Here is a 27,204-nt window from a genome sequence, read left to right as displayed (position 1 = left end):
AAAAGCAATTAGCAAAAAGGGGGAGGAGAGGTAAACAGTTGATAACAGAGGAACTAGACATTTCTCACTGATAACATATTACAGAGTTTCTTGTTGTCACTTATACTATTGATTTATGCAAAGTTGTGTGAAAGTATAGTGCCTCAAGAGAAGCAAGCATCAACAAGGTGTTGGAGGAAGGCACTCACACATTGATGAAAAACCTTCATAAAGCAAAAAAAAACTAAAAAAAAAAAACTCATGCACTTCCGTTGTCAGAAAGATAGCTGTGTGCATAAAGATTAGATATTTAGGTTGTGTTACTGCTCACAGAGAAGGAAACGTATGACACGATCAGGAACAGGAAGGCTGCTAATTGAAGACAGTCTGCGTTTACCAATCACTCTCCTCACAGCAATACGACAAAGGCTTGACAGGGTCCGGGGAAGACCTGAAATAGAGAAGACCATGATCTAGATTTTATCGTGTTCAAAGTCTGCAGGTCATTTTTGGGAGTTGCAGAAGCGTAGTTTGTTGTGCTGGACAGTTTGTGTAGCTCCCATTTCACTACAACAGGAGTTACGGAAACTGCAGAGCGCTGGCCCGCTTAGCCGTTCCTGTAAACACAGACCTGAGAAGCATCACAACGGGAGTAGTGGTGGTGGTCTGTGAGATTTTACAATAAATAAATGTAACATTTTCCAGCAGGGTATATTCTTTGTATTAAATCACATTTTAAATTCGGATAAATACGTTTTAATGCAGGACTCACATTTTGCTTCTCTAAAGACTTGCAAGGCCTCTGGGTCCACTTTCTTACTGGAGTGCTCTTCGGAAATTGGTTCACTGTGTAAAAGACTCCAGATCTGCTCCAAAATCAATCAGCAGTTGAACAAACTCCTTGCCACAACCATCACGCAGAACTTCCTCCAGCAAGCATATTGGAGATGAGCGTATAAGTTTTGTTTCACACACTGGGTCCCAACTATTATAATCCGGATTGGCACCAGCCTGAAGCAAGAGGCGGAAGCACGATAGGGTGTGCTGAGCTGCACTTGCGTACAGTGGGTTGGCTTTCAATGGCATATCTAGCGTTGGTGAAGGATAACCAAATGCCATCTGAAGGTCCCCATCCACTTCTGCACCATATCTGGTGCGGAAAAAAAAATGGTAAGCTGATAGCCCTCATAAAAGAGCAATGCATATATACAGAGATGGTCCATAGACAAACCTTGTACAGACAAAAGTTACCCCCGTAAAGTGAGGTTTTCTAACATTTCGGCTATAAACAGTGCTGTGTGCGTCTGGTCACAGCACAGACAACGGCAGGAAGAAGAGAGAGATAGCTGGTTCCTGGGAGCCTGCTGTGTCCGAAGCACGAGAGGTAAGTTGATAAAAAAAAAATTATTTGCTCTGCGGCATGGGGGGGGGGGGGCATTTGAGGCATGGAGGTCTGATCTGAGGTCTGAATGGGGTCTTATTTATATTGGGGCTCTTATCTGAGGTCTGATTGGGGGTCATTCACATTGGAGTCTGATCTGAGGTCTGATTGTGGGTCTGATCTGAGGTCTTATTAAAATTGAGGGTCTGATCTAAGGTCTAATGAAATTTTTTTTTTCTTATTGTCCTCCTCTAAAACCTATGCGTCTTATGGGCAGGTGTGTCTTATAGGGTGAAAAATACGTTATATCATTAATTCAGCAGCCAGATTCGGTTAACAACTGGATAACCCTAAGTGATCCAAATAAAATGAGTATCACACGACTATACTTTATAAAGCACATATCACAGTGCTCCAGTGCAGCCATTTTCATCACCCCCTCCTGCTGCAGTTCAACAATGCTGAGTAAGACTATTGGTCCCAGAATGCCATGCCCAGCCTGTCTGGCACACAGAAGGGAGTGATCGGCAAATAGTGGCACCTATTACTCTCCCGCTTACAACGATTCTGCACGTAATGGGATCAAGTAGCAAAATCTAAAGCTACACAATGGCCTGACGGCTCTAACAATGTCTCTTTTTGTTGGTCCTCGTGGCGAAAATAATGTATTCTGCCCAGAAAAAAAAAACAGAACCCATGATGCCACTGTGAACATAGCCTAAAATGACCAATTCTTTACTCACCCCTGCATCCAGCCTACATACATTTATAGGCTTATCAAGCAACTTAGGGTACTTTCACACTTGCGGCAGAGGAATCCGGCAGCCAGTCAAAACGTATGCAAACTGATGGTATTTGTAAGACTGATCAGGATCCTGATCCGTCTTACAAATGCATTGAAATGCCGGATCCGTCTTTCCGGAAAAACTGATCTGGCATTTATTTTTTTCACATTTTTTTTTCGGTCTGAGGAAGGACGGATCCGGCATTGCGGTAATACATTCCTATGGAAAAAAAATCCTGGATCCAGCATTCAGGCAAGTGTTCAGTTTTTTTGGCCAGAGATAAAACCGTAGCATGCTGCGGTATTATCTCCGTCCTGAACAGTCAAAAAGACTGAACTGAAGACATCCTGATGCATCCTGAACGGATTGCTCTCCATTCAGAATGCATGGGGATAAAACTGATCAGTTCTTTTCCGGTATAGAGCACCTAGGACGGACCTCTATGCCGGAAAAGAAAAACGCTAGTGTGAAAGTACCCTTAAATGGAAACCATCAGTTTTTAGCCCCCTAAAGTGGTCAACCATGTTCCAGGTCATCTAAAGACCTAAATGTATGTCCGTCTGTGCCCAGTAGCATGGCAAAATTGAGAAAAAGTTTTAAGCTTCAAAAAGTCCAATGTTGTGCACGGTGGCTCAGTAGTTAGTGCTGGGGTCCTGGGTTCGAATCCGACCAAGGACAACATCTGCATGGAGTTCTTATGTTCTCCCAGTGTTTGGGTGGATTTTCTCCGGGTTCTCTGGTTTCCTCCCACACTCCAAAGACATACTGATAGGAAACTTAGATTCTGAGCTGCATTGGGGACAGTGTGATGCTAATGTCTGTAAAGCGATGTGGAATATGTCAGCGCTATATAAGTGTGTATAATAAATAAAGTATGGGCATATACACTGCTTAGAAGTGTCCAGCATGTACATTTCCAACCCAACCCTACTTACTCAGATTGATGTGGATGACATCTCCCACAAAATCCTATCTTCTTCAAGTTGGGCTGGAAAGATGTGCACTGGGAACTTCTTGTGGTGGGCAGAGGCTTCAATTCCCTTCTGTGCCCTTGCCACAAGAAAACTGGAAACAATGCAGGAAACATCATCCATGTCAGTCAGGGAAAGATGAGTTGGGTTAGAGTCGAAAAATGCTAGACAAGCAGCTCAGTATATGGTCAGTGGACCCTTTAAGCATCATGTACATACTGCATAATATATCATTGTAAGTTATGCTATGCTACATTTGGAGAGGTCTGTACATGACCTATAGAACAGTGGGACCAACTGATGACAGATCCCTTAAAGACATGATGTGCAAATATAATACACTGGTGCCTCTAGGCTTACCGGATTAGCTCTTGTAGTATATCGGCATGGCCCACTGCTGCAGCATGGTATACTGGTGAGTAACAATTATCTGGATTCCCACTGGGGTTTGCTCCAGCCTTCAGAAGAACTTGCACGCAGTTCAAGTGTCCATTTTCTGTGGCTCCAAGCAGGGGTGATTGGAGTCTAAGATCCAACAGGTCCTTCTCTGCCCCAAAATCAATAAGGAGAGCTACACAATCAGCATGCCCGAGAGCGGCAGCAATATGGATCGGGGAGGTAGGTAGACAATCACTGCTCCACACAGACTTCTCATTAATATGTCTGGGTACCAGAACACAATATACATATGTTAGAGAGTTAAAATGAGTTCCCAGTTCCAGAATCACTGGGAAAACGAAAATAAAACCCCAAAATGAACTAAAAAGAATAATACTTCTTGCCAAGTCAAATTAGAGTGCCAAAGCTTTTGTTTTTATATTCAATTACATATAACTAACGGTTGTTATTACAGTGCCCACGTGGATTGTCTACTAAAGAACTGAGAAAATGTTTAACCTTTTCCCTGTCAAGATTATATCTCATACCTCCTTGCAGGGTGGCACTTTAGTAGTCAAGGACTTATGAAAACACGTCCTTGCTACTACTGGCTATATCTCGGGCTGTATGGCAGCGTATAATCTAAGCTTTAACCCTTTTAGCCTCCATTTTAGTTTTTTACTCCCTGTCTTTCCGGAGCCATAATTTTTTTCTGTTCAGATAGCTGTATGAAGGCTTGTTTTTTGTGAGGCAAGTTGTACTTTACTATTGCAATGTGGTGAGCATTGGAAAAAAAATCTAATTGGGCTGGAGCTGGAAAAAATGCAATTCCTTCACAGCTTTATTGCTTTTGTTTTTACAGCACACCCTATACAGAAAAACACGAAATGTCGGCTTTATTCTGAGGGTCAGTACGATTACAATGATACCACAGTTACCGTATATCGTTTTCTTGTCTTTTAATACTCAAAAATATTTTTTCTTTGCATCGCTGTATTCTGTCTCCTGTCACTCAGTTTTTTCCCCTGTTTTCGCCATTCACTGTACAGGATAAATACTATGCACTTATATAAAGTATGGACATTTTGGGACGTAGCAGTGCAAATGATCATTTTTTTCCATTTATTTTTAATATGGAGAAAGGGTGTGATTTGATTTTTATATATTTTGAAATACTTTTAAAAACCTAACTTTATCAATGTTTTTAATAGTCCCCCTTAGGGGCCTTTCAAATGCATTCATTAGATCGCTTCTCCCATAGACTGTATTAAAAAATGTAGCCTATGGGAGATTCAATGAATTCCAATGTAGCACTACCACCTGCAAAACTCCAAAAGGAAAATACCTGTGGTAGGCATGACGGCCTCGAGCAGGCTCAAGGCTACTACCAAAGATGCGTCTCAGCATGGGGAAGCTGTTCGGATGTGCAGCACTCCTGGGCAAAGCCGTCTCATCTGCAATCGTCACAACTAACCAAGGCATCTGAGGGGTCATATGTGTGCGATCAGCGTTATCGCCAATCATAGACATTAGCTCCTGGTGTCTGCTGTTTAGAACAGCAGAGACCCCATGGCTATGGCAAGCTCCATATTTAAAAGATCCGACTTAAGCCTTAAATGTGCGGCGGCAGTAGGGTAGGGGTTAAAACAAGACAAAGATTGCAATACCAGACATGATACCACAGGCCATATAGCAGGAAACAAAGCCGTGAAGTAGGAGCTGCATATTCCTGAAGCACTTACTCCTGAACTGATTTATAAATGCTGTATCTGAGGCTGCTTCCAATGTTTATATTCATAGCTTTAAAACAAGACCTGGCTTATACCACTGTTTGCTATACAGCCTGAGATATAAAAGACTGAAAGTCCCTCACTAAAGTCTCATTCACAAGTCTGTGTCCATGCTCAAATCCGTGAAAAGGTGGTCGCTGATATGTCCGTGAGTGATCAGTGTGTCCGTTTTTTGCTGTCCGTGTGTCATCTGATTTTTCACAGACACTGCAGCTAAAAAATTATTTTCAAAGCATCTCTTCCTAATGATCCACGAAACACGGGCGTGATGGGTCCGTGAACACAGACCAAAAAGAGCATGCTTCTGTGCTAAAACCACGGACCGTGGATCACTGGCGTATGAATGAGGCTTTAGCCGGCTATGATCTCAGCCAGCATGGAGGGCCGAGAAAGGAGGATAGACAGATCCTCCTCCTATACATAGGGATAAAATTGACTTCTCTGCCTGTGTTCACCTTCCCCTCCATATCATTCGAGGAGCAAAGTTGCTCTTTGTCACATATTAGTCTTTTTTAATTCCAGAAATTGAATGAGATGATGAGCAGGTGCTGTATGATTTTCCTTTTTTGTAGTTTAGGTTTTCTTTGTACATGTTGTAAGTGTAAAAACTGCCTTAGCTACCGGAGGTGTAAAATGCTAAGTAACGCATGGCAGCAAAAGGGTTAAACTAAACCGGTTGCCCAGTTTCCAATATTGATGATTTATCTACAGAATAGGTCATCAATAGTAGATCAGCAGAAGTTCAACTCTTTGGCGGGCGTTGCATTCTCTTCACTATTTACCTGTTCTCCGTCAGCACTGCAGCGGTAAGCAGTGTAATTACAGCTCCTCCGTTCCATTCACCTGAATGAGAAGGAGCAGCTGTAGTTACACTCCGAAGGAGCTGTAATTAACCTGCTCGACACTGCAATGATGATGGCGAGCAGGTAAGCAGTGATGAGAACGCAGCGCTTGTACAAGTGCTGCGTTTTTGTCAAACACCTGATCAGCGAGGATGCCAAGAGTTGCACCCCCGCCGATCTGATATTGATGACCTATCCTGATAATAGGTCATTAAAGGGGTTATCCCATGACTAATGTAAAAAATGAAAATCGGACATCATACAGTAACATGACAATCTCTTTCTAACAAAGCTAGAACCAGCCCTGTACCTCACATGGATCCAGAGAGCTAAGGGGGCGTGTCTCAGCTCTCCCTATCACAGCTCAGGAGGCGTGTCTCAGCTCTCCCTATCACAGCTCAGGAGGCAGGTGAAGAATGAAACAGAGCATGTGCGGCCTTCTCAGTGAACCGGACAAAGAAATAAGAAAAAGAACAAACAGCAGGTGGAGCTCTACAGGTACATTTTATTGAATAGCTCACTGGCTAAACAACATTTTTAATGACATGCAATTACAAAAGATTTCAGATCCAGATGCAGGTTTGAAAACTGTAGAATATTTTTCATGGGACAACCCCATTTACCGTTTGCAATAGTATAACATACATATCAGGATTAACAACAGTTCAGTTGCAGTGCTTTTAAATGCTATAAAATGATAGATTGAAAGCAAAATGTATATAGTAAGATTATTTTGTAAAACAGAATATAATAATAATCAGTTGCCATTGTTGTTTCTGGGGCTGCAAGTCATAAGGGCCCAAGGCTTATGTGCGTTAAATATTCCCTTACCTCTGGAACCTTTCCTCCTGTAACAGGGTCCTCAGGGCCTCAATGTCCCCCACACAAGCGGCATTATGTAACGGTGTGTCCTGGCACTGCTCCAGATCTACTGCTGGGAGAGAGGAATAAAGAGCTGCTGTCTCTGATACAAGACCTAGCAGCAGCAGAAATCAGATAAATGACTTCTTGGGCCGTCTCCCGAGTGATTGTTCACACTGTACAGTTGTGTGACCCGGCTGCATTATTCTGTTGGGTCTGTATCGTACATTTCTTCACTCTCTCATAAATCATCTAGGCTCCTGACCATATGGTATCTCAGTAATGAACATATTGGATGCTCTGGTTTAATGCCCTGCAGAACAATCCGCATGTCACTGTACATATGTCCTAAAAACTTGCTACACTCATTAAAGAGTAACTGCGCTTTATAAAAACTTTTATGATGTAATAGTGACACATCGGAGGGGGTCTGAGTAATGAGACCCCCACTGATCGCTAAAACGAGGAGTCAGAAGCGCTTAGCTGAAGACAAAAAAGAAGCCTCATGGACTATGAGCTAAAACTGAGCCGTCCTTGTATCCTATGTTCCGCTATTCACTGAAAATGCCTGACTGGCTGCAGCTGTCCCCAGCAGAATCAGCTGAGGGGGTGCAGGCGGAGGCACTGCATTTTGAAGGCATTGTGGCAAGGTACTTGCGACTATTTTAGTAAAAAATAGTCTAAGTCTTCTTTTTAACCGGCTGCGTGACAATATTTAGTGACACAGCTGGTTTTACACCCGGTTCGCCAGCTGAGCAGGACAGGAAAGTGTCAGGGCCAGAATTCCAGTCCCAGCAAATTTACTAACATTTACACTACACCAGACCAGTTTTATCACCAGGCGCAAGGACTGCCATAGAGGCATGCACCTCGTCATAAAGTAGATGAAACTTAGGGCAGCGCAAGGGGGAAACTAAGCTTGGCGTAAAAAGCTGGTCTTAGTAAATGTGCCCCATTCACTCTAGAGATGAGCAATTTGATGAATTGATTTGTCTCATCAACAAGAGTTCTTCACCTGCAGGGGCTTCCCCCATATTAAAAAAGCAACTCCTATGAGGGGCTGTATCTGCTGGACAGGCCCGGAGGTTTCGCCCAGCCCTGACCAGCTCACACCTGCTTCACTGCTCAGAGTAGCTGTGCAAGCGCAGAACCTCTGCTTCCAGATCAGTGTCAGTCATAGCTCCAGTAGCAGAAGCAGAGCCTCTAAGCTTACGCCGCTTCGAGGCTCAATGAAGCGGCAGAAGGGAGTTTGTTCAGCAGCAGGGACAGCCCCTCACAGAGTTCCTTCAGCTGTGAGGACAGCCCCTCATGGGGGCGGGTGTTCTTCAGCAGCGAGGACAGCCTATCATGGGGGGAGGGTCTTCGGCAGCCGAAAAAGACCGTCATGGGGGAGCTTCTTAGCCAGCAAGGACAGCCCTTCATTGGGGGAGCTTCTTCGGCAGCGGGACAACCCCTCATGGAGGAAGGGAGTTTCTTTGGCAGCGAGGACAACCCATCATAGTGGGAGTTTCTTTGGCAGCCGAAACAGCCAGTCATAGGGGGAGCTTCTTCGGCAGCGGGAACATCCTCTCCCAGATGAAGAACTCTTGGTAAGATGAACTGATTTGCTTGTCACTTTCTGATGAGACAACCCCTTTAGAGTACTGTTACACGGCGACTAGTGTCGCAATGCGACATGCTGTGACTTTGATGCAATAGTCGCTAAAAAAAAGACAGATTTTTTTAGACTGTCGTGTTGCGACACCATTGCAATGCATTAAATCAAATGTCGTCATGTCGCTGTAACCCTTAAAGCATACACCCACCTATGTCACATTGACATGGGAAGGTCCACTGCTTGAGAGACCCAAAATGTTAGCCAGAGTGCCTTGGTCCCTTGGAATGTGCATCTGGTAAACTCGTAGTAAATATGTGCTATATATTCGCCCATTAATTTGAATGTGTGTGGTGTAACACTGCATGTCCTATGTTCATGTCCCAAGTCGTCATGGACCATGGCCTGATGTCTTCTCTGGTTGGGCCCAGTGGGACATAGTCCCATCAATAACTTCTGATGGGACACAGAGTACAATCCACATTCACACACGACAGATATATTGAATTTGCGACAATCCATAGCACAATGCATATGAATGGCTTGGGTTTTGGAGACTAGGATATTATTAACCCCTTAAGGACTCAGCCCTATTTCACCTTAAGGACTTGGCAATTTTTTGCAAATCTGACCAGTGTCACTTTAAGTGCTGATGACTTTAAAACGCTTTGACTTATCCAGGCCGTTCTGAGATAGTTTTTTCGTCACATATTGTACTTCATGACACTGCTAAAATTGGGTCAAAAAAGTAAATTTTTTTGCATAAAAAAATACCATATTTACCAAAAATTTAGAAAAATTTGCAAATTTCAAAGTTTCAGTTTCTCTACTTCTGTAATACATAGTAATACCCCCAAAAATTGTGATGACTTTACATTTCCCATATGTCTACTTCATGTTTGTAGCATTTTGGGAATTATATTTTATTTTTTGGGAATATTACAAGGCTTAGAAATTTAGAAGCAAATCTTTAAATTTTTCTGAAATTTACAAAAACCCAATTTTTAGGGACCACTACAGGTCTGAAGTCACTTTGCGAGGCTTACATAATAGAAACCGCCCAAAAATGACCCCATTCTATAAACTACACCCCTCAAGGTATTCAAAACGGATTTTTACAAACTTCGTTAACCCTTTAGGTGTTGCACAAGAGTTATTGGCAAATGGGGATGAAATTTGAGAATTTCATTTTTTTGCCTAATTCTCCATTTTAACCCATTTTTTCCACTAACAAAGCAAGGGTTAACAGCCAAACAAGACTGTATCTTTATTGCCCTGACTCTGCCGTTTACAGAAACACCCCATATGTGGCCATAAACTACTGTACGGGCACACAGTAGGGCGTAGAGGGGAAAGGTGCGCCGTATGTTTTTTGGAAGCCAGATTTTGCTGGACTGGTTTTTTGACACCATGTCCCATTTGAAGCCCCCCTGATGCACCCCTAGAGTAGAAACTCCATAAAAGTGACCCCATCTAAGAAACTACACCCCTCAAGGTATTCAAAACTGATTTTACAAACTTTGTTAACCCTTTAGGTGTTGCACAAGATTTGATGGAAAATAGAGATACAATTTCAAAATTTCACTTTTTTGGCCGATTTTCCATTTTAATAATTTTTTTCCAGTTACAAAGCAAGGGTTAACAGCCAAACAAAACTCATTATTTATGGCCCTGATTCTGTAGTTTACAGAAACACCCCATATGTGGTCATAAACCGCTGTACGGGCACACGCCAGGGCGCAGAAGGAAAGGAATGCCATACGGTTTTTGGAAGGCAGATTTTGCTGGACTGGTTTTTTGACACCATGTCCCATTTGAAGCCCCCCTGATGCACCCCTAGAGTAGAAACTCCAAAAAAGTGACCCCATTTTAGAAACTACGGGATAGGGTGGCAGTTTTGTTGGTACTAGTTTAGGGTACATATGATTTTTGGTTGCTCTATATTACACTTTTTTGTGCGGCAAGGTAACAAGAAATAGATTTTTTAGCACGTTTTTTTTTAATTTTATTTACAACATTCATCTGACAGGTTAGATCATGTGGTAATTTTATAGAGCAGGTTGTCACGGACGTGGCGATACCTAATATGTATACAATTTTTTTTATTTATGTAAGTTTTACACAAGGATTTCATTTTTAAAACAAAAAAAATGTTTTAGTGTCTCCATAGTCTAAGAGCCATAGTTTTTTCAGTTTTTGGGGGATTATCTTAAGTAGGGTCTCATTTTTTGCGGGATGAGATGACTGTTTGGCACTATTTTGGGGTGCATATGACTTATCACTTGCTATTACACTTTTTGTGACGTAAGATGACAAAAAATGGCTTTTTTTACACCGCTTTTATTTTTATTTTTTTACGGTGGTCACCTGAGGGGTTAGGTTATGTGATATCTTTATAGAGCCGGTCGATACAGACGCGTTGATACCTAATATGTATACTTTTTTTAAATTTATTTAAGTTTTACACAATGATTTCATTTTTGAAACAAAAAAAATCTTGTTTTAGTGTTTCCATAGTCTAAGAGCCATAGTTTTTTCAGTTTTTGGGCGATTATCTTGGGTAGGGTATGATTTTTGCGGGATGAGATGACGGTTTGATTGGTACTATTTTGGCGTACATGCGACTTTTTTGATCACTTTTATTACCTTTTTTGGGAAGTAAGGTGGGCAAAATTTCAATTTTATCATCGTTTTTATTTTTTTATTTTTATGGCGTTCACCGTCCGGGGAAAGTAACATGACCGTTTTTTTTAGATCAGGTCGTTACGGACACGGCGATACCTAATGTGTAGTGTATTTTTTTTTATTTATTTTTTTTATTCAGTGATAAATGTGTTTTTTTTAATCTTAACTTTTTTCACTTTTTTTTAAACATTTTTTTGACCCAGACCCACTTGGTTCTTGAAGATCCAGTGGGTCTGATGTCTGTATAATACAGTACAATATATAGTGTACTGTACTGTATTTTACTTACACTTTATCTGAACAGATCTCTGCCTTTAGCACAGATCTGTTCAGCACCATGGACAGCAGGATGCCTGAGACGGCATCCTGTTGCCATGGGAACCTTCCCCGTCTGCTCAGTACTGGTCAGAACTTCGCAGACGGGGAAGGGTAAGGAGGGGGGCTGTCTGGGGGCTCTCTCCCTCTCCCATCGGGGGGCTGCAAAGGCACAGCAGCCCCCTGATGGGAGACGAAGGGAGCTCCCTGAGCTGTTAACCTTTTCCATACAGCGGTCCGTACAGACCGCTGTATGGAAAGGGTTAAACGGCTGACATCGCATCACCGATGTCAGCCGTTTATACCAGGGTGTCAGCAATGTGCTGGCACCCTGGTATACCCACTAGACGCCAACGATTATTCAAGGGGAGGCGGGCGGGGGATCGCGATCCCGCCTGCCGCACCGCCCGCCTCTCGCACCGCCTGCGACACCCCCCCTGCACCACCCGCCCACATAATATCATTCAGGGGTGCAGGGGGGATTAATAAAACTTTATTTCGGGCATTTTAAAGTTTGATCCCCGCAGTCAGAGACCGCGGGGATCAGAATCGGCTAAAAGCGCAGCATACCGCAGGTCTGAATTGACCTGCGGTTTTCTGAGATCGTCGATACGGGGGGTCAAATGACACCCCCCTGCGTTGTTACGGGATGCCAGCTGATTTCAGCCGGCATCCCGTTCCGATTAACCCCCGTGGCGCCGGAATCGCGAATTAAAGCCATGACGTACCGGTACGTCATGGGTCCTTAAGGATTCGGGACCCATGCCGTACCGGTACGTCCTAAGTCCTTAAGGGGTTAAAGAGGACCTCTCACCGCTCCTGACATGCCTATTTTAATAGCTTCATGCATTTCCCATGTAATAACAATTCTGGAGCATCTATTCCTATTGCTCTATGTTGTGGCATTCCTTTATTATTTGCACTATAAGTTATGAATGAATTGCTATCAGCCTTCAGTAAGGGTACAGAGGGGAGGTAACAAGTCGGGGGGGTGTACCTGCACAGTCTGAAAATGACAGCACTGATTGGATAGAGTCAGACTGTGCAGGTACACACCCCAACTGGTTACCTCCCCTCTGTACCCTTACTGAAGGCTAATAGCAATTCATTCATAACTTCTAGTAGAAATAATAAATAGAGTTGAGCGGACACCTGGATCTTTGGGTTCGACGGGTTCGGCCGAACTTCACAAAAAAGTTCAAGTTTGGCACCCGAATTTGACCCTGAACCCGAACCCCATTGAAGTCAATGGGGACCCGAACTTTTGAGCACTAAAATGGCTCTAAAAATGTCATGGAAAGGGTTAGAGGGCTGCAAATGCCAGCAAAATGTGGTTAAGAGCATGGCAAGTGCTTTGCAAACAAATGTGGATAGGGAAATGACTTAAAATAACATAAAATACGTAAAAAAAAAAAAAATAATCTTGATCTAGGAGGACGAGGTCCATATGGAGTAGGAGGTTGAGGAGGCAGTGGATGTGGCGGTGTAGGTGGAAGCGGTGGTGGAGGAAGAGGAGGTAGCCTACACTGGTTTTTGGTTTTAAATAATATTTTTTAAAATTAGGGTACACCCCAAAACATTGGGAAATACAACCTGTGATAACCCCCTCCAGCCATGCTAAACACACGTTCAGACAATACACTGGCTGCAGGGCAGGCCAGCACCTCCAAGGCGTAAAAGGCAAGCTCAGGCCATGTGCCCAATTTGGAGACCCAGAAGTTGAAGAGGGTAGACCCATCAGTCAGTACGTGTAGGCATGTGCACACATACTGCTCCACCATGTCGCATGTCCCTGTGATGTCCACGATCCAATTGGATATCTTCTCTATCAACTTTCTATGTTCTTTTCTACGCCTACCATGTTGATCACGGTTAGCGGCGAATCAGGGTTCCACGCCGGAGAGGGAGCGTGAGAAAGGGATACCACATCCAAGGGAGGTTAATTGTTTGAAATTAAATATGATGGAGCGGAAAAGTGGGACAAATTATTGAAGCGCAAATGGGACAAGTTGTTAAAGTTTAAGCATTGAATGAAATGAGGGGGCGCACGCGTCAATTAAAGAAGAATTTTTGAAATTTAATTCCCTGTCACCTATGCAGAGCAGGGGTTTGTATACGGCAAAGTTGGTAAAATGTCACCTGACAATGTAGCAGAAGATTTTTTGAAATTTATGTCCCTGTCACCTATGCAGAGCAGATGTTTAATCACGGCAAAAATGGTCAAATGTCACCCAAGAATGTAACAGACAAATTAGTGAAATGTTTTTACCTGTCTACTAGGTACAGCAGTGGTATATCACATCCAAAAATTGGTGAATTTCACCCGAATATGTAACAGACAAATTAGTAAAAATTTTTTACCTGTCTACTAGGTATAGCAGTGGTATATCGCACCCAAATAGTTGACTTTCACCCGAAAATGTAACAAATTTGTGAAATGTTTTTACCTGTCTACTAGGTACAGCAGGGGTATATCACACCCGAAAATATAACAGACTATTTAGTGAAATGACATAAAATAAAATATGTACAAATAAAAAAAAATAAACTTGATTTATGAGGTGGAGGTCCATATGGAGTAGGAGTTTGAGGAGGCGGTGAACGTAGCGGTGTAGGTGAAAGCGGTGGTGGAGGAGGACGAGGTAGCCAACACTGGTTTTTGGTTTTAATTTTAATTTTTTTTAATTGGGGTACACTCCAAAAGAGTGGGAAATATCCAAAATACAACGAGCAATTGCGCTGTAGTATAACAATGGCTGGTATACATGTCTATTCTGCACAAGGTACGGACAAGTCCTGTGCGATCCATGCCTGGTTCATTTTAATGAACGTGAGCTTGTCCACATTGGCTGTGGACAGGCGGCTGCGCTTGTCTGTGATAAGGCCCCCTGTCGTGCTAAACACACGTTCAGACAATACACTGGCTGCAGGGCAGGCCAGCACCTCCAAGGCGTAAAGGGCAAGCTCAGGCCATGTGCCCAATATGGAGACCCAGAAGTTGAAGGGGGCAGACCCGTCATTCAGTACGTTTAGGCGTGTGCACACATACTGCTCCACCATGTTGGTGAAATGCTGCCTCCTGCTAAGACGTTCCATATCAGCTGGTGGTGCTGGTTGTTGTGGCGTGCTGACAAAGCTTTTCCACATTTCGGCCATGCTAACTCTGCCTCCTGGGGTGCCCCAGCTGCGTTGGCGACCCTTTCCTCCTCCTCTGCCTTCGCCTTGTGCTTCCACTGTGCCCCCACTGTCAGGTGGGAATGCCACCAGCAGCGCATCTACCAGCATGTGCTTGTACTCGTGCATCTTACGATCACGCTCCAATGACTGAATTAAGGACGGTACGTTGTCCTTGTAACGGGGATCCAGCAGCGTGGCCACCCAGTAATCAGCACAAGTTAGAATGTGGGCAACTCAGCGGTCGTTGCGGAGACACTGCAGCATGTAATCGCTCATGTGTGCCAGGCTGCCCAGAGGCAACGAAAAGCTGTCCTCTGTGGGAGGTGTATCATCTGTGTCCTCTGTATCCCCCCAGTCACGCACCAGTGGTGGCCATGAGCTGGTTTGGGTGCCACCCTGCTATGAACACTGTTCCTCTTCTTCCATCTCCTCATCCTCCAGAACGGTGCCCTGGCTGGACAATTGTGTACCTGGCGTTTGTGGGTGCAGGAACCCACCCTCGGAGCCACTTGTGAATGATTGGCTGGAAACCCTATGAAATGATCCCTCTTCCTCCTCCTGTGCCACATCCTCTTCCATTATCGCCAGCAGCATTTTTTCAAGGAGGCATAGAAGTGGGATAGTAACGCTGATAACGACGTTATTGGCACTGGCCATGTTGGTGGAGTACTCGAAACAGCACAACAAGGAACACAGGTCTCTCATAGAGGCCCAGTCATTTGTGGTGAAGTGGTGCTGTTCCCCAGAGCGACTCACCCATGCGTGCTGCAGCTGAAACTCCACTATCGCCTGCTGCTGCTCGCACAGTCTGGCCAGCAAGTGCAAGATGGAGTTCCACCTTGTGGGCACGTTGCATATGAGGCGGTGAGCGGGAAGGCCGAAGTTACGCTGCAGCGCTGACAGGCGAGCGGCAGCAGGGTGAGAACGCCGAAAGCGTGCACAGACGGCCTGCACTTTATGCAGCAGCTCTAACATATCAGGGTAATTTTTAAGGAACCTCTGCACCACCAAATTCAGCACATGCGCCAGGCAAGGGATGTGCGTCAAACCGGCTAGTCCCAGAGCTGCTACAAGATTTCGCCCATTATCGCACACCACCAGGCCGGGCTTGAGGCTCACTGGCACCAACCACTGATCGGTCTGTTGTTCAAAGCCCGTCCACAGCCCCTGTGCGGTGTGCGGTTTGTCCCCCAAACTGATAAGTTTTAAAACTGCCTGCTGTCTTTTACCCCTGGCTCTGCTGAAGTTGGTGGTGAAGGTGTTACGCTGACCGGATGAGGAGCCGGTAGAGGATGAGGAAGCGGAGTAGGAGGAGGAAGCAACAGGAGGCAAACTGAAGCGCCCTGCAATCCTCGGTGGTGGAAAGACATGCTCCAAACTGCTATCCACCTCAGGCCCAGCCGCCACTGCATTTACCCAGTGTGCTGTTAGGGAGATATAACGTCCCTAACCGTGCTTACTGGTCCACGTATCCGTAGTTAGGTGGACCTTGCCACAGATGGCGTTGTGCAGTGCACACCTGATTTTGTCCCCCAGGTGTGCAGGGAAGGGATGGCATGCCTGGGAAAGTAGTTGTGGCTGGGCACGACGTACTGTGTGACAGCTACCACCATAAGGCTTTTAAAACTCTCCGTCTCCACCAGACGGAATGACAGCATTTCAAAGTACAGTAATTTTGAAATGCTGGCATCCAGGGCCAGGGATCGCGGGTGGGTAGGGGGGTACTTCCTTTTCCGCTCCAGTGTTTGGCAGATGGAGAGCTGAACGCTTCCGTGGGACATTGTGAAGATGCTTGGTGACCCAGATGGTGGTGTTGCTGGCAGATCCTCTGTTTGCGGGGTGGCAGGTGCCACTGTCACTCCAGAGGTGCATGAAGGGGCCGAGACTGCAGCCGAAGAGGAATCAGGAGGAGCCAGAGACCTTTCTTGGTTTTTGAGATGTCTACTCCACTGCAGCTCGTGCTTTGCACTTAGATGCCTGGTCATGCAGGTTATGCTCAGGTTGAGAACGTTTATGCCTCGCTTCAGGCTCTGATTGCACAGCGTGCAAACCACTCGTGTCTTGTCGTCAGCACATTGTCTGAAGAACTGCCACGCCAGGGAACTCATTGGAGTTGGCTTTGGTGTGCTCGGTCCCTTTCTGCGGTGGGCAGTAGCAGGCGTACTGTCTAGGGGACGGCCGCTCCGCTTTTGCACCCTGCTCCCTCTTCTGCTGTGCTGGTGGCTCTGTGCGACCACCACCTCTTACTCCGAACTACACAGGTAACTCGCATGACCTTGATTCCATGTGGTGTCGAGGACCTCGTCGTCCTCCACATAATCTTCCACCCAGTCTTCACCCCTGCCCTCCTTGTTGGTCTGCACACTTTCGAAAGCCACAGCAGTTGGCACCTGTGTTTCGTCATCATCGTGCTGCGGTGGTCCTCCCATGTATTCATCTTGAAACATAAGTGGTTGGGCATCGGTGCACTCAATCTCTTCTACTTCTGGGGCAGGGCTAGGTGGATGGCCCTGGGAAAGCCTGCTAGTAGAGTCACCAAAAAGCAGAAGAGGCTGCTTGACTTGGGTCTCAGACTGCGTGGCTGATTTGCAAGGGGATGAGGTGAAAGACTGATGGACATCGGCTGCAGGTGCCAACTCTGATCTTTCAGCAGGAGACTGGGTGGGAGACAATGTAGAGGAACTAGAGGCACTGTCAGTAACCCAATCTACTATCGCCTGTACTTGTTCTGGCCTCACCATTCGTAGAAGGTTCTGTCGCCTACTCGCACCTGAGAAAGGTGTTTCACTTGTGCGTGTAGCTGGCACAGATCCAAAATGTGTGTTTTTTTAATATCAGAATATGATAGTAGTATCTAACGCTTGTATTTTACACTGACAGATGCAACAAGGGCTGTAAAATTGAGTATTTTGCCCAAAAAGGGTGTTTTTTAAAACCCAGAAAATTATTGCTGTATTTCTAGCTTAAATTGCACACTGACTAATGCGGCAGAAGCCCAAGAGGGAGGGTATTGCCAAAAATGGGTGTTTTTTAAAACCCAGAAAATTATTGCAGTATTTCAAGCTTAAATTGCACACAGACAAATGCTGCAAAGGCCACAGATGTGTGGGGTCTTGCCAAAAATGGGTGATTTTTTTTAAAACCCAGAATATAATTGCAGTATTTCAAGCTTCTATTTGACTGTCACAAATGCACATATGCTGTGCTAGTGCACAGAACTTGCATAAAATGGCCGCCGACGCCCACCTAACAGACGGATAAAACGAGATTTTGTAAAACTTACCAGTAAAATCTCTTTCTCGCTCTTCATTGGGGGACACAGAGACCATGGGTATAGCTATGTCCTCTAGGAAGCGTTGACACTAGATAAAGCTGTTAGCTCCTCCCCTGGCAGCTATATCCCCTCCAGCCTGGAGAGAGAGCTTCAGTTTGTGAAAAGCAGTAGGAGAAGCAAGTAAACCAGCAAAACAATGTGGAACAGCAACAATGCCAAGAACCAAACCAGGTTCTAACCAGCAACAGCCACAACTGTGGCCGAACAACAATACTGGGTGGGTGCTGTGTCCCCCAATGAAGAGCGAGAAAGAGATTTTACTGGTAAGTTTCACAAAATCTCGTTTTCTCGCCCATATTCATTGGGGGACACAGAGACCATGGGACGTCTGAGAGCAGTCCACAGGGAGGGAAAAACCACAGACCCATGAAGCAAGCGCCCGTGCAGTCAACTAAGAACTGTCGCCTGCAAGACCACGCGGCCCACGCAGCGATCATCGATGCATAAGTATGCACCTGGCAACTTCTTGCGAACATGTGCAAGGAGGACCGGAGCCACCTTACATTACTGTGCAGCCAAAGCGCGATTCCTCCTAGCCCAAGAAGCGCCCACCGCTTTGGGGGAGTCAGCCGTGACACCTAAGGGTGGAACCCCGCTCCGAGCGCAGTAAGCTGCAGCACTTTCAGACCGAATCCAACGTGCAATCGCCCTTTGGGGGCCGCCAATCCCCAGCGAGGACCCTCCTGAGAGAAAAAGGGGATCCGTACGCCGAGAGGGACTGGATGCTGCTAATAATGAGTAGAGCACTGACAACGTCCATAATTTAACTCCCTTTCGTAGGGTGCGAAGGAAAGGAACGTACTATGGAAGTCAGAGACCACCTTCGGAAGAAGGAATGCTGAGAAAACCATTTTCAGATCCCAAGGCTGTAAGGACGATACAGAGGAACCATATGTGCTGCTCCTTGAAAGAAGATTCCCACGGGAACCTGGAAGGCTGCCCAAGACGGAAGCGCCAACACCTGACCCATCAAGGAAACAAGGTATAAACAAAGGTCCAACCCTTAAAGTAGAAAGGAGAAAGAAAACCCCAAAGTGAAGGGGACGTCTTGGCTTCAGAGAAGCCTCAGAAGGACCTCCAGGTCCCAGAATAGATACTGGCGATGCAGACTTCCTGTCCTGAATCATAGTGCGGAAGATGGATAAATATGGAGAATGTCGCACTAGAATGAGATGGGGATCCAGCAGAGGTGCACCCACTAACAGACACCACCCAGTCTGATAAAGATAAAGTATATGAAGAATGGAAGTGGGGCACACTCTTAAGTATAGGGATCTTTATTGAAACACACTAATAATGATACAAGTAATATTGTCAGTAAAACCAACACAATATAATGACAATAAAAGAGCAGAAAGTTTAAAAAGATGATAAATATATTCAATGGATGATATAAATAGATGGATAAAATATGATTAAATTAGAATTAAATATACAATAACAATGGATAAAAATATATAAGATCCTAATAGGTATATGAATTTTCGTGAAGCGTATAAATAATTAAATATTGCTCCTCCATACACTGAGATTCACTCCGGTACCAGTCCTGATAACAGGTGTTGGAAAACAGATTAAAGTTCCAGGCGCATACAGCAATGCAGGTAAAGTTATAGTAGATCAGCTGATTGTGCGCACAGCGGCGTCCCGCTGTATTGGTAAGAAGCGATCGCTTTTACTAGGTTATGCAAGGTCTTACCCGAGGATGCTTAATACTGGATGTTGGCCCCTCGACTCGGCTTGTTGCTAATGTCTCCGGTCTCAGAAGAAGGGGTCTTTCTTGTAAATCCCCGAAACGCGTTTGGTATCCCCCCATCAACAGGAAAGGGTCTGCAAGTCCGAGGAAGCCTGGAGACAATCTTATTGCCAGAGAATCGCCGATATACTTGAACGCTACTTTACGTGAGACGGACTTCACCACGTGTAGCAAACAACCCTACAGGCGCCAAATTCAAATCTGAGCATTACCCCTTGAGACCGGAGACATTAGCAACAAGCCGAGTCGAGGGGCCAACATCCAGTATTAAGCATCCTCGGGTAAGACCTTGCATAACCTAGTAAAAGCGATCACTTCTTACCAATACAGCGGGACGCCGCTGTGCGCACAATCAGCTGATCTACTATAACTTTACCTGCATTGCTGTATGCGCCTGGAACTTTAATCTGTTTTCCAACACCTGTTATCAGGACTGGCACCGGAGTGAATCTCAGTGTATGGAGGAGCAATATTTAATTATTTATACGCTTCACGAAAATTCATATACCTATTAGGATCTTATATATTTTTGTCCATTGTTATTGTATATTTAATTCTAATTTAATCATATTTTATCCATCTATTTATATCATCCATTGAATATATTTATCATCTTTTTAAACTTTCTGCTCTTTTATTGTCATTATATTGTTTTGGTTTTACTGACAATATTACTTGTATCATTATTAGTGTGTTTCAATAAAGATCCCTATACTTAAGAGTGTGCCCCACTTCCATTCTTCATAGTGCGGAAGATATCCGCCGAAAATCCCTCTCCACGTTAGAACGGCGGTCTCAATAGCCACGCCGTCATTGAAAAGGTCATGTAAGACTGAACCCCTTGAAAGAAGGACATCTGAGTGGCAGTGACCCAGGGACATCAGTTTCGGCGCGACTAGGATATGTCTGAATGTCCTCCATCCGGACCTTCCGTAGAACCCTGAGAAGGAGGGGAAGAAACTCCCGCCAAGGAGAATCAGGACCTCCATGGCGGATGCTTCCGGAACTCTGGCTCTGGGGAGAAGGCAGAAGCCTTTGTGCAGTTACCGTTAGCACACCCGGACCAATGGAAGAGTTCCTGTAGGAGGAAGAATGTGGAGGGCGTCACAGCCCACCAGTTGGGACCAGATCGTGTCTGGAATGGAAAGGCATACGGGGTGACAATGAACCATGAGCCAGAGGGGGAAAGACAGGAGAAGCAATAGGCTAGGTCTAAGCCCCTACCCTGTAAGAGACCGATGCTATACAGAAGTAGCCAAAGATCAAGCGGCCGTGCCAAAAAAACTCCGCCCGAGAAGGATGCCAGGCAAGGGAAGTCACACTGCAATGCCAGCCCCATATCCCAGCAGAGGAATGAACACCTGTAGAAGCCACCGATCCGGTGCTAAAGAGTTCACCGCCTAGCGAGGGTCTTTGCAGTAAGAACCCAAGCAGTCTGTAAGACCCACAAGTGATGCTAGGAACCCCCTGGAAGACAGATTATGTCATAATCAGGCGCGAAACCAGCACCAAAAGAAGGATGCAACAATGAATAGCCACTGTATAACACTAGGGTAAGAGTGTCGGGCGCCTGCAAGAACCAACTGTAGCCACGCCCTCTTGGAAATAAGCGAAGGCACCTAGAGCCGTAGTGCCGCAGAAGATGTTAAGTTACTCTCCGCTAGTGGATCACTAGCGGAAGGGGGAAATGCGACAGAAGCACGGTGATGTGCAACACTCCCCCTATGGAAGGATAGTGGACAGTCTGAGTCGTATTTAATGGTAGAGTAATTAGCTACCTAAGGAAGGTGTGAGCATACGGCAAGTACTGGTCAGTGGTAGGGAGAATACCCCACCTAAGAAGGGAGAACGAGCGCATATGGCGAGTCCTGTACCCCGTGGAGTGCAATAGTGCACCTAACGGGGTAATGCATACAGCACATAATGTAACCAGTGACAATGTCATCACGCCACCGATGGATCTGCATATGGCAGGTCCCGAACCCCAAGTCATTGTACTTAGTCCACCTATGCCAGGGGACAATGTATAAGGCAGGCACTGTATCCTGAAGTAGTGCAGTTACACCACCAAAGGAAGTGGGTAATGCATACGACAGTACTGCTGGCCACCTAGACGCAATCTCTGGAAGATTGCTTCGGACTCATATCAGGATCCGAATCAGAGATTCTCCCCTCTTTCTGGACGGACCCGCCCCAGTGAGGGAGGGTGTGTCTGAGCATGATTTAGGGAGGAAGAGTAGGGGAGCAGAAATATTCGAGGAGAAAATTGTCCTGCTGCGGTTCGCTTGCACGTAGAGCTACCCTTCAGAATCTCGCCCCTGGCAGTTGTGGACTGCGCAGGCGGGGACTTATCAACCAAACCACCCGAGGGTGGAACGGAAACTCCCAGAAGTCTTTCCACTGGATTGCGAAGGCAGTGCATTATCAACCAAAGAACCCCGGAGGGTGGATGGGAGATTCCAGCGGATCCCACTGGATTGCGCAGGTGGAGAATTATTAACCAACAACCAGGAGGGTGGATTGGGAATCCCAGAGGTCCTCCACTGTATGGCGCAGGTGGAGAATTTATCAACCAAACGGCCCCGTAGGACAGATTGGGATCCTGCAGAAAACCTTCACTGAGTTGCGCAAGTGGAGAATGATCAACCAAACGGCCCCGTAGGACGGATTGGGATCCTGCAGAGAACCTTCACTGAGTTGCGCAGGTGGAGAATCATCAACCAAACGGCCCCGAGGACGGATTGGGATCCTGCAGTGGTCCCTCATTGGATAGTGCAGGTGGAGAATCATCAACCAAAATGGCCCGGAGGACGGAATTGGGATCCTGCAGTGGTCCTTCACTGGATTGCGCAGGTGGAGAATCATCAACCAAACGGCCCCGGAGGACGGATTGGATCCTGCAGGGGTCTGTCACTGGCTTGCGCATGTGGAGAATCATCAACCAAACGGCCCAGAGGCGGTATTGGGAACTATGCGAGTGTGGCTGAGGAGGAGTTATAAAACTAGGAAGCCGGCCTCAATGACAAGAGGCAGTAAGGGGTTAAATCCTCCACTCATGTACAGTGTACTTAGGGGAAGGGCCCCAGATAATCAGGTGCCAGCCTAAGAATGGTGGGTGGCCATGAAGGGTTAAGGCAGTGGCTCAGCAGGCGACTGGGGGAGAAGGGCGGGAAGAATTTGCGTCAGAGTGCGCCTCCTCAGGGACGAAGGCTGCGGCCCAGCAAGCCGCAGCGCGGCTTTTCAGAGATTGCCTTCCCCCCACCTAATACTGCACCTGCCGTGTCACAGACCGGCCGGACTGAATGGGGGCGTCACCCCGCCGGCCGGGCCGTTGATAGCGGGGGTCGGGCAGAGAAGGCGCGGGCCGGAGCACCGATGCGGTGCACGGCCAATCGTGCTGCAGTTAACCCCTTCCGGAGCGGCGCGACGGCGTCCGCTCCAAGGGGTGTAAATGTGGGAGGTGTCGGGGAGCGGAGTCTCCTCCGCATATGTGACCGTCTGCCCTGCTGGTCGCCATATTTTTTGAGCGGGCGGCAAAAAACGCGGCCGGTGGAACGCAGGGCGGTTAACTCCCTCCCGGAGCAGCGCGACGGCGTCCGCTCCAAGGGGAGTAAATGTGGGAGGTGTCGGAGAGCGGAGCTCCTCCGCATGTGTGAACGGCGGCCCTGCTGGCCGCCATATTCTTTGAGCAGGGCGGCAAAAAATCGCGGCCGGAGCACCGAAGCGGTGCTGGCCGAACGCAGGGTGGTTAACCACCTCAGGAGCGACGCGCCCGGTATCCGCTCCCGAAGAGGTGGAGAAAGGTAAATGCCACCCTCTCGGTGACCGGGAGCTGCGCTCCGCTCCCTGCATGTAAATAAGGAATTAGCACTAGGGAGTTACATAGTCCACCTAATTTGGCGCCAGTAAGCATACCGCACCTATTAACCCCCTATGTCCTCCACTCAATCAACCAAACGGCCTGTGCCGAAGGGGAATGCTTCAGGGGTGCTGGGCTATGCTGAAGCCCTGTCTGTTCGCAGACTATTGCCACCAAGAGGGAGGGGGGACCAACCCAGAGGGTTAAATACTCACTTAGTCCCGTGTACTCACCTCTCTTCTCTCTCCTGCCGCCATCTTCACCCCTCCTCTGGTCCAACAGGGTCACCCCTTCAGCTACTGGCACCGTAGTGGCAGGACGCTGGAAAAAGGGGCTTGGATGGGTGACCCCTTGGCTGGCGGGATGCAGGGGAGCGAGGCTGCCCTGGTCCACCTTGTCTTCTGTGGGGGAGGCAGCAGTGCGGGTGACCGGCACAGGCGCAACTCGACCCCGGGAGAACAGGGAGGCGAGGCGTCCCTGTTTGCCCATCTAAAAAAGAAGGGGGAAAAAAATTAACTAAAATAAAAAATCTTCAGGAGATCCCTGCAGAGCAGGGAGGTCTTGCCTCCTATTGACACTAGAAAAAACTGAAGCTCTCTCTCCAGGCTGGAGGGGGTATAGCTGCCAGGGGAGGAGCGAACAGCTTTATCTAGTGTCAACGCCTCCTAGAGGACATAAAACAAAAAAATTGGAGTAGGACAGCACCACTTACTTGAAAGCAATTCACTACTGGCGCGGTGCTCGTGACGTCAGGTCCCGGCCTCAGGGACCCCCCAAAAACGTAGACAGACTTTAGAAAGGTCACGACACTCTCAAACTTCAATCCAAAATTCAGTGTTTAATTACAGCAAAAAAATAAATCAGCAACGTTTCGACATACAAGTCTTTCTCAAGCTACATAAGGTTTACAAGTGAATCCCAAAACATATATAGGGGTGTACATCAATACAAATTAATCAGGGGGTTGTACTCCAAAAAGGTCAAGCCCTCCCCCCTATAGATTCATCCAATCGTGCAATGCAATGACCATAATCAATTAATACAACATTAAAACCGCTGTGTATTACCATTAAAACAAAGCATACCATGTGTTCAAGTAGAGACCGCATCCTGCATTTAACTCGTGTTGATTGGCGTCTTCCGCATGTCCCTGCGCATGCGCGAGTTGTCCGGACGAGAATCCCGTGGGTCACGTGTCCGACTTGGTGGTCACATGATCGGGAATTCAGGAACTGGCACGGCGCCCTCAACCACATGACACGTCATGTGATTGGGCGTCCGGCCAGTATCCTGGCAACCTCAGGTCCTGCATCTACAGTACTATGTTTTGTACGGACCTATTAAACTGGCAGTGAACCCAGTGCTTGAAACTTAACCAAATATATAGAGGCCGATCCCCACAGGTACAATGCAGGTCTAGAGTGTGTATGTATATATATATATATAAGCTGGATTATGGCCTGGCTAGAAGGTATAACCCAACGTCAATGATTACAAAGACCCCTTTCTACACTGAAGGAGCTGCACCAAATACACAGATAGAAAAACTTCAGAGGTATTTCAACAGTTATAAACCAAACAATGGCAATTGGGGTAAGCTGAGTCCTATATCCACAGACAGTGGGCGTCCTGCCGCACAATCCCCACAGGTTTCCACCAACGGGATGTGCCGAGGAAACGCCCCTTGAAATATACTGGGACTGGGAATACTAGGGCCACATCCATCGCCAACCCCGGTCAAAAGGAGGCAACAGATGCCAGCCCTTGCCTGGTCTGAGCCCAACTACAGTAGTAGAGGACCCCTACCCTGCTTATCCCCATTTTGTCCTATAAGTGACTAGGAAAAAGGATCTGTCATTCTCTGTATGAATGACCCCCCCATGCCAACACCCCTCAGTCTAAATTCATATGGGTTGTGCAGCTCCTCAGGGAGAGAGGGTCAAGAATTGGCCAAAACTGCCCATTTTTGATATAACCCAAACCTAGAGCATACATCCAGCACAGGGAATCAAAACCCGACATACAATCAGTATGGAAAAGTGATCCCGCTGGCTGGCTCCCGAGTCGCTGATGTTGAAGGCTGTATTTTATTCTTCACTTGAATTTCACATGGTAGCCGGATCTATAAGTGATAAAAAGAGAAAAAAATATAAGTGACTATCACGATATTTCATCGGGTACTGCAACTTAATCTATATAAAAATACCCCATCCCATGCCGCGACTTAGAAAAGGGAGCCCACCTTGAACTCCCGATTGAGACCCTTTAGTTCAATAGTGTCCATCTGAGTTCTAATCGTTTCAGTAGTCGTTCGCGGTCACCCCCTCTCTGTAGTGGGGGAACACCGTCAATGACCCTGAACCTCAACTGCGCAACATTATGCCTGCACCTATAGAAGTGCTCTGGGACCGGGAGTTCACCTTCCATGTCCCCCGACAGGCAAACTTTTTTACGGTCAAACTGGAAACCCAGAATGAATGATAAAGATAAGTAATACCGTACCTGTCTACAGCTCAGTATACTGATGACACCGCATTACCAGCATTTACGGTCAGCTGTAAAATGATGGTAATTACCACCAAAATAATCTAGTCCGGTACCATCAGCCTAAAAAAAAAAATCATGGACACATCTATGTATTTTTTTTCCACGGACACGGTGACAGTCACAAAACAGTCGCCTGTTTTTACGGATTCTCCAGAAATTTCTGAACGGATCACAAACCCTGGGCGGTACAGCACATCATGGCTGCAGCAGTGTAAACAGAGACCAATGTGGGCTTAAAAAAAAACAAAAAAAAATAAAAGTTCTCTCCCCATGACATGCATTTTACCAGAAGTGACCAGTCATTTCGTTTTGCTGCGTTATTTGCAGCATGTACAGGGGGTATGCGGTTTTTAGACCTCTGCACTGTGGGTGGGTCTGCGCCTGACGATATTACCGCACATGTAAGTGCAGTCGCACAGGGAAGTGAACAGACCTGCGGTTTTTACCCACTCTAGGGGCGCCGTCCACTGCCCGATCTGCACCTGTCTCATCGTCCTCCATGCGCAGTTTCTGCCCGTCGCATGTGCAGTTTCTGACAGTAGCTTCATAGTCGGTGTACTAGACGCCCCGCCTCCAGCTGCGTCTGATTGGTTGTTCGGTCTGTCACTCAAGCACTTGTCAGGCGGGAGCGCTGAGAGCGGAACTGTTACCTAACTGACTGGTCTTTACTGGGAGCAGCAGTCCTGGCATTAGTGGGAGGCTGTGTACATGACATGCACACTGTGGTTACAGTTTACCTATGTTTGCTAAAGAACAGGGCTGTATTTAGAGTTCATGCCTAACAGTCTTATTACTGTCTTTTTTTTTTTTGTGTAATGTCACTAAATACAGTACTAATATAAGAAAAAATTTCTGTATGTCTCCTTACAAAATCAGTACCAGCATGGCTCACTGGTCCGTAAGGCTGGATTCACACATGCAGTTTTTTGAGCCACACACCACAGTGGAGA

The 27,204-nt window shown here is 46.4% G+C and overlaps 1 pseudogene; it reads right to left on the bottom strand.

Moving 5' to 3' along the window:
- Positions 1-26,755, bottom strand: LOC121008806 (annotated as a pseudogene).
- Positions 26,756-27,204: the final 449 nt, after the last annotated feature.

Source organism: Bufo bufo, chromosome 7, assembly GCF_905171765.1.
Source record: "Bufo bufo chromosome 7, aBufBuf1.1, whole genome shotgun sequence".
NCBI classification, from domain to species: Eukaryota; Metazoa; Chordata; class Amphibia; order Anura; family Bufonidae; genus Bufo; species Bufo bufo.
This window is presented reverse-complemented; position numbering and strand designations above follow the sequence as displayed.